Source organism: Mus musculus, chromosome 18 (genome assembly GCF_000001635.26).
Source record: "Mus musculus strain C57BL/6J chromosome 18, GRCm38.p6 C57BL/6J".
NCBI lineage: Eukaryota > Metazoa > Chordata > Mammalia > Rodentia > Muridae > Mus > Mus musculus.
This window is the reverse complement of record NC_000084.6, coordinates 74415264-74425737: the sequence shown is the minus strand read 5'-3', so window position 1 is coordinate 74425737 and position 10474 is coordinate 74415264. Positions and strand designations below refer to the sequence as shown.

General features: G+C 44.9%; 1 pseudogene; it reads left to right on the top strand.

The window, feature by feature from the left end:
* The first annotated feature begins 4209 nt into the window (after nucleotides 1-4209).
* Nucleotides 4210-4915, top strand: Gm8987 (annotated as a pseudogene).
* Nucleotides 4916-10474: the final 5559 nt, after the last annotated feature.

Here is a 10474-nt window from a genome sequence, read left to right as displayed (position 1 = left end):
TGATTGAATGAAAATGTTTAAAGTGAGACACTAACTTTCTCTGATTTTCAATTAGATTTTGCTGCGTCTGCAGAGCTGGAGAACTGAATCCACCGCCCAGACTCTTGCCCTCTCCTTTCCTTCCTCTACCATTTGAACCATTTGACTTACCTGGAATCCCTTTAAAAGGATAAATAATTTAGTAACAACAACAAAAGTAAATGGAGGGGAGGGGGACCAATTTTACTTGGAATTTGCATATGGATCACCCTTTAAGCATTTATTTGAAGCCTGCCACACGTTAGAGTTTATTTTAATTTAGTTACTGGGTTTTGGGGTTTTTGTTTGTTTGTTTGGCTTGAGAATTCTAGTAAACTGGATTTTTTTTCTCTCTGCTTTTTATTGTTGATGTTAAACCATTTGTTCTTTTCAAGGGATTTAAAGATAAGTCGAGGGCTAGAAAGATGGCTCAGTGGTTAAGAGCACTGTCTGCTCTTCCAGAGGTCCTGAGTTCAATTCCCAGCAACCACATGGTGGCTCACAACCATCTGTAATGGGATCTGATGCCCTCTTCTGGTGTGTCTGAAGAGAGCAACAGTATTCTCACATAAAATAAATAAATCTTAAAAAAAAAATAAGTCAATGGCTCAAATTTCTACAGTCTAAAGCGAAAGCTTTCCTAGGGTGCTCCTTCTTAGTGGTCATAGGAAGTGTGCTGGACATGGAAACTGAAAAGCTTAGGCTCAAACTCTGATCATTTCAGCTACGTGACCTGACACTGGAGATTTAGTCACTCTGCCTGGGTTTCCTCCTATGTCAACTTTATGTTATAATCCATTTCTACAAGAGAATTGGCAAGCAGGCTCAGTAATAAATGCCAATAATGCCAGCCTTAGGGAGGCAGAAGCAGGAGGTCTGAGAGTCTGAGACTAACCTAGGCTCTAAAGCAAGACTGGTTGAATACAAACGACCACAAGGGGGAGGAAATAAGGAAACTGGATCATTCCTAACATGAAATACTATCTGAGAACAGTAAAGAACCAAGGGTTCCTACCCCAGTAGGGGTGAGTCACTTAGCTACATGGAACAGAAGGAGCCAGACACAGAAGACTATGGACAGTATCAGAAACCAATCATTGATGGCTGATGAGGAAGCAAAAGTTCAGAGGCCTGAGAGGACTCTCTGGGATGCTGTGAATGTTCAGTGTCTTTCTGTCTTGGTTTTGTTTCTTTAGTCAGTGTCTTATGTAGCTCTGTCTCTCCTGGAACTTGCTGTGCCAACCTAGCTGGCCTTGAACTCACAGAGACCCATCTACCTCTGCCTTTCAAGGTCTGGAATCTAAAAATGTGTGCCACCATGCCCAGCATGTTCAGCATGTTGATCTGGATGAAGTGTGTAGAAAATTTGATGGAGTTATGTGCCCCCCCACCCCCGCCCTTAAATCAGACCTTGTTTTGCCACAGTCGCTTAGCCCACCATGGGTAGAGTCTTCTGACCTAGGTGAAATCTATTGTCCTGCCATATCTGCAGCTTCCTGCAAGAAGCCACTGCCTGCTGAGCCACTAAGCTGGCCAGAAGAGATCCTGGCAAAGTGGGGGATGGGTTTCCCATCTTTAAATTCAGACTTAAGAATTAAACATTGGGCCTTGATCACTAACTCTATCTTGGTCTCATTCCTCTCTCGTTCATCCTGACCATCCATCCCCAGCTCTCCTTCCAGGTACCCACTTCTCCGTAGCCGCTGGCGGCTCTAGAGTTATGCTCTATGTGTGTGTGTCACAGCTCACATATATAAAAACAAACAAACAAGCAAAACCCTATCCCTGTCAAATGCCCGTGGCTACATATGCTTGCCAAACACCAAATACATACGTATTGTTGCTAAGTAATAATAATGGCATTAGAAAACAGACTTGATGCTCAAGTCTGAAACCCTCGTTGTCCTTTTTTAAAAGAATAAAACTAAATTAGGACGAGAAACTAAATATTTCTAGGACTCTACAAAGCTTCGCTGCAGGGACATGGCATGTGCTAGGGTCTGTGATGTTTCTAGCGTTGTCACACTTAGCATGTGTTGAGGGCTTATTCTGGGCTGTGTTACCTCATTGAATTCCCTAAGGTTAGGTTGTCTCTAGGGTTCTCAGGTCTTTGACTTCTTGACCCTTGACTAGCTTAGAAGTAGGCCAACCAGCCAGGTCTTAATTCTCCACGTTGCTAAGACTCTGTGGGCCCCTGTTGCCTGGTGTTGATAGTATACCAACCTCTTCTTGGAGTCTCCAGCTCACTTGACTATTCCCAGTATAAACAATACAGTCAAGAATATGCTCTCAGAAGCTAAAGAGACACTCCCCACTCATCCATGCAGGCAATGCAGGCAAATGCTCACACATCACATATAAAATAATTTAAATTAAAGGCTATGCCCTGAGTGAGAAGGGAGTCCAGGTAGTGTTGTGAAATGCTGTCCTCCGCCCTTATCACGGCCATTACTATCTTATCAGAACAGCTTCGACTAATGAACAAGGCCATCACGAGATAAGGTCTATTAGCATTCCTTCTTAGGAGTGGGTGAGGTCATCAGAGCCTTACCTTAGTTAGCTTCCAGCTACCCATTCACTCCCAGAGCCCTCTCTCCCAGCTGCAGGTGGCTTTGTTTGGTCGCCCATATCCTCTCTAGTTTCTGTCTGACATGCTCCCAGGACAGCTCAATACAGTAGACCATCTGGTCATGGTCATGAACTACTTTGGATTGACTCTGAAATGTCGCCCATGGTTGACACTGTAAATACTTGTTCCCCAGCTGGCGGCACTGAGTGGGGAGGTTGCACAGGCAAAGCCTAGCTGGCAGAAGAAGGTCATTTCGGTCAGGCCTTTGAAGACTGTAGTCCAGCTCCAGCTTCCTGTCCGGGGGCAATGGGAGGAGCTTCCAGTGCTCCCTGCTACTACCATACACTGTGTTGTGCTTCACCTACCACAATGGACTGAACTTTCCTGAAACCATGAACTCAAATGAACCTTTCCCTCTCTGTAGTTGTTCCTGTCAGGTATTTTAGCCATAATTACATGCTAGTATCTGTAAAGGCCAAGCAACTCTGTTTTTGAGAGTGCTCAAAGTCCACTTGAGCAAACATCCTATGGCAACCCTCCCCCTCTTAGCAACTGGCTATAGCAACAAGGTCAAGGTTGAAGTGGAAACTTAAGAGTTCATTGGAAGCAGGGCATGGTGGCGCATGCCTTTAATCCCAGCATAAGGGAGGCCAGCCTGGTCTACAAAGTGAGTTCCAGGACAGCCAGGGCTATAAAGAGTTCATTGGAAAGTTGGTTGGATGGTGTTTTGCCAAGGCAAGGCATGTGAAGGATGTTTGGAGGGTATAAATAGGACTCCACAGAGTGATGGAGTGACAGAGAATGAGCTTAGCTTGCTGGTACAGCTAGCTGTGCAATGCTTGTGGGTCTCACAACTTCACTGATCTTTGCTTCCCTGAGAGAGGCTCAGCTGAGAACTTCTCCTGGTGTTCCTGTTGGTCCTTCCTGCTGACTAGTGCCAAGGCCTGGGCTGTCTCTGCTAGGTCGGGTCACTACTGTTGCTAACCTGACTCTACTGAACTGGACTACTGGTGTATCCATGAGGCGTTTGCAAATGGATCAAGCTGCCACTGCCAACCTGTGAACTGAACTGCAGATTTCCAGACAACACAGATGGGAATTGCTCCAAAGAATCTTTTCTAAACAGGTTCACTTTCCCCATATCCTTTCTTTTCCGCTACCTCTGGAGGGTGGTGGGCTACAAGGAAGGTTAAGGCATTTAAGAACCATCATTAAAAATAGGATTTGAGCCGGGCGTGGTGGTGCATGCCTTTAATCCCAGCACTTGGAGGCAGAGGCAGGCAGATTTCTGAATTCGAGGCCAGCCTGGTCTACAAAGTGAGTTCCAGGACAGCCAGGGCTATACAGAGAAACCCTGTCTCGAAAAACAAAAAAACAAAAACAAAAACAAAACAAAACAAAACAAAAACCAGCAACAACAACAAAAAGGATTTGAGCTATGCTTAACTAGTGCACCCATCCACTATGTTTTCTGACAGACTCTAGCCTGGCTTTTCACAGAAAGCCATATGGAAATGGCCAGATAGCTCCAAGGAACCTAGGTGACCTGGCTTCGGCAGAGCCTGTGCTAACTTGTGACTGCAGTGGGACTATCCTAGCAGGCGTTCCCAGAGAGAGAGGCGATGGCGTCTAGCAGTAACTGGCTTCCTGGAGTGAATGTCTTGCCTGTGATGGTGTATGGGAGCCTGGTATTCATACTGCTGTTTATTTTTGTGAAGAGACAAATTATGAGCTTTGCAATGAATTCTAGAAGGGGACCTCATGTCCCTGCATGACACAATGCCCCCAAGGACTTAAAAGAGGAGATCGATATTCAACTACCTGGGGTTCAGGATATCAAGTATGAACCCTAGCTCCTTGCAGATGATAATACCAGACTACTGCAGCTCAGGGGAATCAAAGTTGCTACAACTATCTAGACAGGACAAAAGCCCTAGATGCCATCCGTGCCTCTGAGATCCCATTTCATGTTGAAGGCTGGCACCCCTGTTCTGTAATGGGTAAGAATTTCTGCTCCTACTTGCTAGATCTGTGAAACACTAGCCCTCCTTTCAAGGGTGTTGAAAAGGCCCTCACTGATACCCTCCTGGATGCATATAAGACACCCTGCTATGGCACAGGGGTCTTTGGCCAGAGTGAGTACTTGCGATATCAGGAAGCCTTGAGTGAGCTGGCCACTGTGGTCAAAGCATGAATTGGAAGTTCTCAGAGACGACACCAGTCAGCAGCCAAAGCCCTACCTCAACCACCTGAAATGTCGCCAACAGCAATCCAGATCACATACCGCCCTCCAGTCAGAAGAGCAAATGCCCTAAGTACTTCCTCTGAAGAGCTTTAATGACAACTACTGAAAGGAAATAAAACTTGAGACATGTGATTCATGTAATTTATGTCAAATAGCCCAAAGAGTTGTTTGTGAGCTTTGAAACCTGGGGCTAAGAACATAGCAGAACAGGTCAGGACATGCCTGGGCAGGCCCGTTATTACGTGTCCTGATGGGCCTAGTGCCTCCCTATCTCCCGCCCTTCTGACAGTCTGTTGATGTTTAAATGGACCAATCATGTGAAACTGCGACAATTCCTCCCCCCAGCCCCACCCCTTTTCTATAAAAACCCCTAGCTTCCAAGCCTCATGGTCGAAACCACTGTCTCCTGCGGGAGATATGTGTTGGCCTGGAGCTCCGTCATTAAACTACCTCATGCTTTTACATCAAGATGGTCGTCCGTGCGTGACTCTTGGGTGCGCCCTGAACGGGAATTGAGTGGGGGTTTCCCCACTAGGTTCTTTCACTACCACACACTGGAGAGCACTCTGTGATGGAGCTGCACGCGTGCCAGCTGTGCGGCACTCGGGATGTCTGGTTCAGCAGACCCAGGCTTTATTGGCCAAAGCATTCTTACAGAACAGTGTCATTCCCACTACTTCCTGATATTGGCTAAGACCTCAGTATCTCCCAGTCGCGCTTCTTCTGGATTTGAATTCAAATGTCATTCTTAACATTTCGGTTGAAGCTTCTTTGAAAAACCCTCACTTGATTTTTGGCTGTAATTCAACCTACCCTGTTCGATGCTGTTTAGTCCCAAAGATGTGAGTTGAGGTGAAGTGTCTTCTGTGTCTACCCCATTGCACCCAACTGAATAGAAATATTTGGGCTTAGAACATCTCAGATTTGATCGGTGAAAAAGTCAGTCAGGACCTCTCGGGGAAAGGAGATTGAGAGAGTGGGTAGGACGCCCTCTGGAATTTTGGTGCTTCATTTAAACCAGGTGTATTGTGACACGAACATGACTTTCCTAAAGTAGAAGGACCTGTCCCCACTTTCACCCAATACTTATGACAAGTAGAAAGGAACATTCTGGCACTTGGCATAACCTATGCCAAGATGGTGAGACAATGTGAAGAAGTGGTTTCCTCTAATGCCAGCGTATTAGTCTCAGTTTACAAAGTACTTAATAAAATTAACCACTATAAAACCATTTAAAAAGGCAGGATTTGAAAAACTATGTACACAACCCACGACATCCTGCAGAAAATATATAACCTAGCCATTCTGTTTATCAGGTGATTTTGGCCCCATGTTTGGTTCTTGTAGATTATGCCCAAAATGCAGTTTTTAAAATACTAGCTTGCTGCCTCATATGGAAATTCCTCAGGCTTGCTGTAACTACAATAAATATCCCACACCCACTCAGGGCTCTCATTTCTGACCTGCTGTGACAGTGAGGGCGAGAGTCCTTGCTCATAAACTTGGAATAAAGACCCTTGGGGCCTGGAGAGATGGCTCAGAGGTTAAGATCACTGACTGCTCTTCCAGAGGTCCTGAGTTCAATCCCCAGCAATTACTTGGTAGCTTACAACTATCTTTAATGGGGATCCAATACCTTCCTCTGGTGTGTCTGAAGACAGCTACAGTGTACGCATATACATTAAATAAATAATTCTTAAAAAAAAAAAAGCCAGGCATGGTGGCACATGCCTTTAATCCCAGCACTTGGGAGGCAGAGGCAGGAGGATTTCTGAGTTCGAAGCCAGCCTGGTCTACAAAGTGAATTCTAGGACTGCCAGGGCTATACAGAGAAACCCTGTCTCGAAAAACAAAAAACAAAAAACAAACAAAAAAACAAACAAACAAACAAAAAAGACCCTTATGTGTTTGCATTGGAATTGGCCCTGAAAGACCCCCGAAGGGAGACCCTCACTCAAGTCTCGGGACAGCCGCGGACCCAAGAAGACACCGAGACCGAACTCAAAATGTAGAGGGCAAGATTTAATAAAGCAACAGCAAGAAAGCACATAGACCAGAGCTCTGGGGTCGAAACTCATACACCTAGTATGGTGTAGAGGAGAATCAACTTCGAGCCAAATTTTTCACAGGCTTATATAGGAAAAACTCAAGGGGGGAGAGCGGGGCAGGGAAAGTACAAGTTTGCATAACTAAGGGGTTCTGCCAAGGGACAAGGGGTTCTGCCAAGGGAATTTTACGTAACTAAGGGGTCATGTCCTATTATTTGGCAATGTACCCGGTTCATTCTGAGGTTGTTCCAGGAGGCCCTTATCTCAAAAATGTTCTTGGAACAGTCTTTAGTTGGGAGGGTTCGAACTCTAGGGTGAGGAGTTCAGGAATGCATTCTGGGGTGAAGAGTTCAGGAGTGTTCTGGGAACACTCTCTAGATGGGAGGGGTCGGGCTCTGGGGTGAGGAAGAGTTCAGTAATTTTTTATTCTTCAGCCCCTCAGTGGTCTTTGAGGTCCCTATGATTTAGGAATAACAGGACCTAAGGTGACATGTGCAGATACTGGCATTTTGTAAGCAATCGAGTTGTCCTTTAAAATTGTTCAGCACTTATGATCATCCTTTTCTTGTTTGTAAAATGAGTCTGTCTGATCAATACCCAAAGCTCTGACCTCCTGTAGCTAGGACAGATGGTCACACTGAGTAGAGTCCACTTCTCACAACAATCCTCCTGAAAGGGACTCAACTCAAAGCGCCCTCTTCTCTCTCTAGGTCATTTACTGAAAGAAAGATGAAATTTCAAGACCTGTAAGTCATATAAAGTACTCAGATATTGCTGGTTGTTTGTGAGCCTAGAGGCTGCCTGGGGCTGAGAAAAGAGAAAAACAAACCTGGGTATGCCTCGTAGTTAAAACATTCCTGGGAACATCTTGACCATAAGATAAAGGGGACTGTGAAGACATAGCAGGGCTATATTATCTGAGTCAACACCACCTGGCCGGAACCTCCCCTCTGTCTACTGCCCCTTGACGCCAGGTAAAGTCATACATCAACTGGTTGCTATGTGAACAAAGATAAGCCCCCAGTCCACAGGAACAAAGTCTTGATGCCTTTCTGTTAATGTTTGAATAAGCCAATAGTGTGTCGCTGTTCTGAATTCCACACCCCTAAGCCCCTTACCCCATAAAAACCCCTAGCTTTCGAGAGCCTCGTGGCCGGCATCCGTTATCTCCTGTGTGGGATACATGTCAGTCCGGAGCTCCGTAATTAAACGTCCTCATGTAATTACAGCAAGTTGGGTCCTTGTGTTTCTTTGGGTGCTGTCACACTCCCAAGACTAGAGTAGGGGTCCCTGAAAGGGGGTCTTACATTACAAAACCTGGCTCAAGTACCACCTTTTCTGGAATCTTCCTTGAAAGCCCAGCCACTGTTAACCTGTCCCTTTTGCAAAACTCTTAGGCAGAAGCAAAGTGCTCCATAGTGTCACTTGGATAGGGCCCCTCTCCTCCATGTCACCAAAAGTCCTCTTCTTAGCCACAGCAGATGAGTAGCTAGATCTAAGCAGACAATGTGCTGTCTACAGCCAGCTTCAAGATACACTTCAAGGCCCTGTCTTTCAACTAGATGCCTCAATGAAACCTGAGTTACACAACAATTCTGGGTTCTCCTTAGCACAGCTGTATGCCTGTTCCCTGTGGTAGAATATATTCGATAAGATCTTCAATAAGAATGCTTTCATAAAGGGCATATATTGCCATCCCTATTCCATTTGCCCCCTAGGGCCTAGCAGAGAGCTTCAAATTGCTGAGATAGTGCCAGGTCCTTATAACTTTAGGGATTTTCCACTAAAACATTCTATGCCTCGTAAACGTGATCATTTATTTCTATTTATATCATTTGTGGTGGCCATGCTGATAACCATGATGAATATATTAGTTTTCTTCCTACTATAGCATCTGTTATTGATTTTTCCAGCCGTTAAATCCAATCTACAATGCCTATTGGACTTTCAGCAGCACCATGGCTATTTCCCAAGGTGATACTGTACTTTCTCATTAAATCACTGAACTCAGCACATTCTTGTGGGCGGATAAGATAAATTGCTCAAAACTAGACAAGACAAAACACAGGCATCTATAGCACATATATCAATAAACAAGCTTTATTTCCGATCACATACCTCCACAGCTCGAATTATTTTCCATTCTGCTCAAATAGCAATCTCAGTTTATTCATGATCCAGATTATTGGCACTTCCTGTCTGTGCTCTTTCTTGAGTTGACCATTGTGGGTCTGGTGTTAACCTCCTAATGAGTGTGAGTACACAATGCTTTATCCAAATTCCTTAGGGCGAGCTGCAGTCAGAATTTGAACTTTCTGAATCTTAGACATGTGGTGTGTTGCCTAAGGCATGGATCTGATATCGCAAATGCTAAGCCACAGCTGGAACAAGCATCTGGTTATCAAGAACACTTGCTGCCAACACAGTCAAGCTTTGTGATGAGGTTTGGTGCGCATGCACGTAAGCTTGCTGGCCTCAGAGATGCTGCTTGGATTTTGAAGTTGAAGGTAAGGTCCAGTGGGACTGTGACAATTTTCTGTGTTATACATGGGGGAGGCCTGGCCCTGGGGCCCTACCAGAGACAGCCCAGCACACATTTGTTGCCAGAATCCTGAGCACCTGGCACTGTTCAAGGCATTGAGAGAAAGGTTTAGGCTTTTATGTAAAGATGTAAATATAAAATTTACATAATTTAATATTCATATGGAAAATATGTAACCAGTTTAGGCTGTCATCACAATGCCACAGCTAGTGGACATAAATAAAACATGTTTATTTTCTCACATGTCTGGAAGTTCAAAGCCCAGGCGCAAGGTTCAGCAACGTTGGTTTTGTTTGCTTGTTCGTTTGTTTTTTGGTTTTTGTGAATCTTCAGCCCTCTTACTGTTATGGAAATATCTGTGCCCTATTGCCAATCTTTTTGCAGGCCCTGCTTGAGATTTAATAATTAAGACATTATTATTTCATGCCTTATTTAATAATGTCTTATTTAATAATAAATAAGACCTCTATGTAGTGCAAAACTGTCCTTTTGCTGGGGCAGTCACTTAGCTAGCTGCTAACTCATCCTGACTTCTCTGCCATTTTGTCTCTCCACATGGTCCTCACAGACTGCTTCCAGCTCCCTCTAGTCTCCCTCCTGCTTACTGCATCTTCACTTCTGCAAGCAGAAGTGGGGATACAGGAGCCTGCCTGGAAGTTCCACACTGTCCTTCCTGCCCCAACTCCACTGTGTGTATGCTCTTTATTATGCAAAAAGCCACACTCCTGACTCAGCAGGTAGGCTGAGGGAGGTCACTTTCCCATGGCAGCTGGCCTTACTTTTAAAGGCAGGTGAGGACTTATATTTACAAATTCTGCTAGCCTGGTGTTGCTGACTCCAAATAATAACTGAAAAGCAAGAACACACATTTTCATGTCAGAAAATACAGTGTTTATGGGTCACCCCAACACTGCTCTTCCCCCCTTTTAAAAGCAAGTGGAGACCATCTCCCTCTTCTTATGTGGACAATATTCTTTCGGCATCTTGAACTGTGGTTACTGCTCTGATCCTAGTCTCCCTAGGATCTGTGGCTAGGATTCCAATTCAGCGCT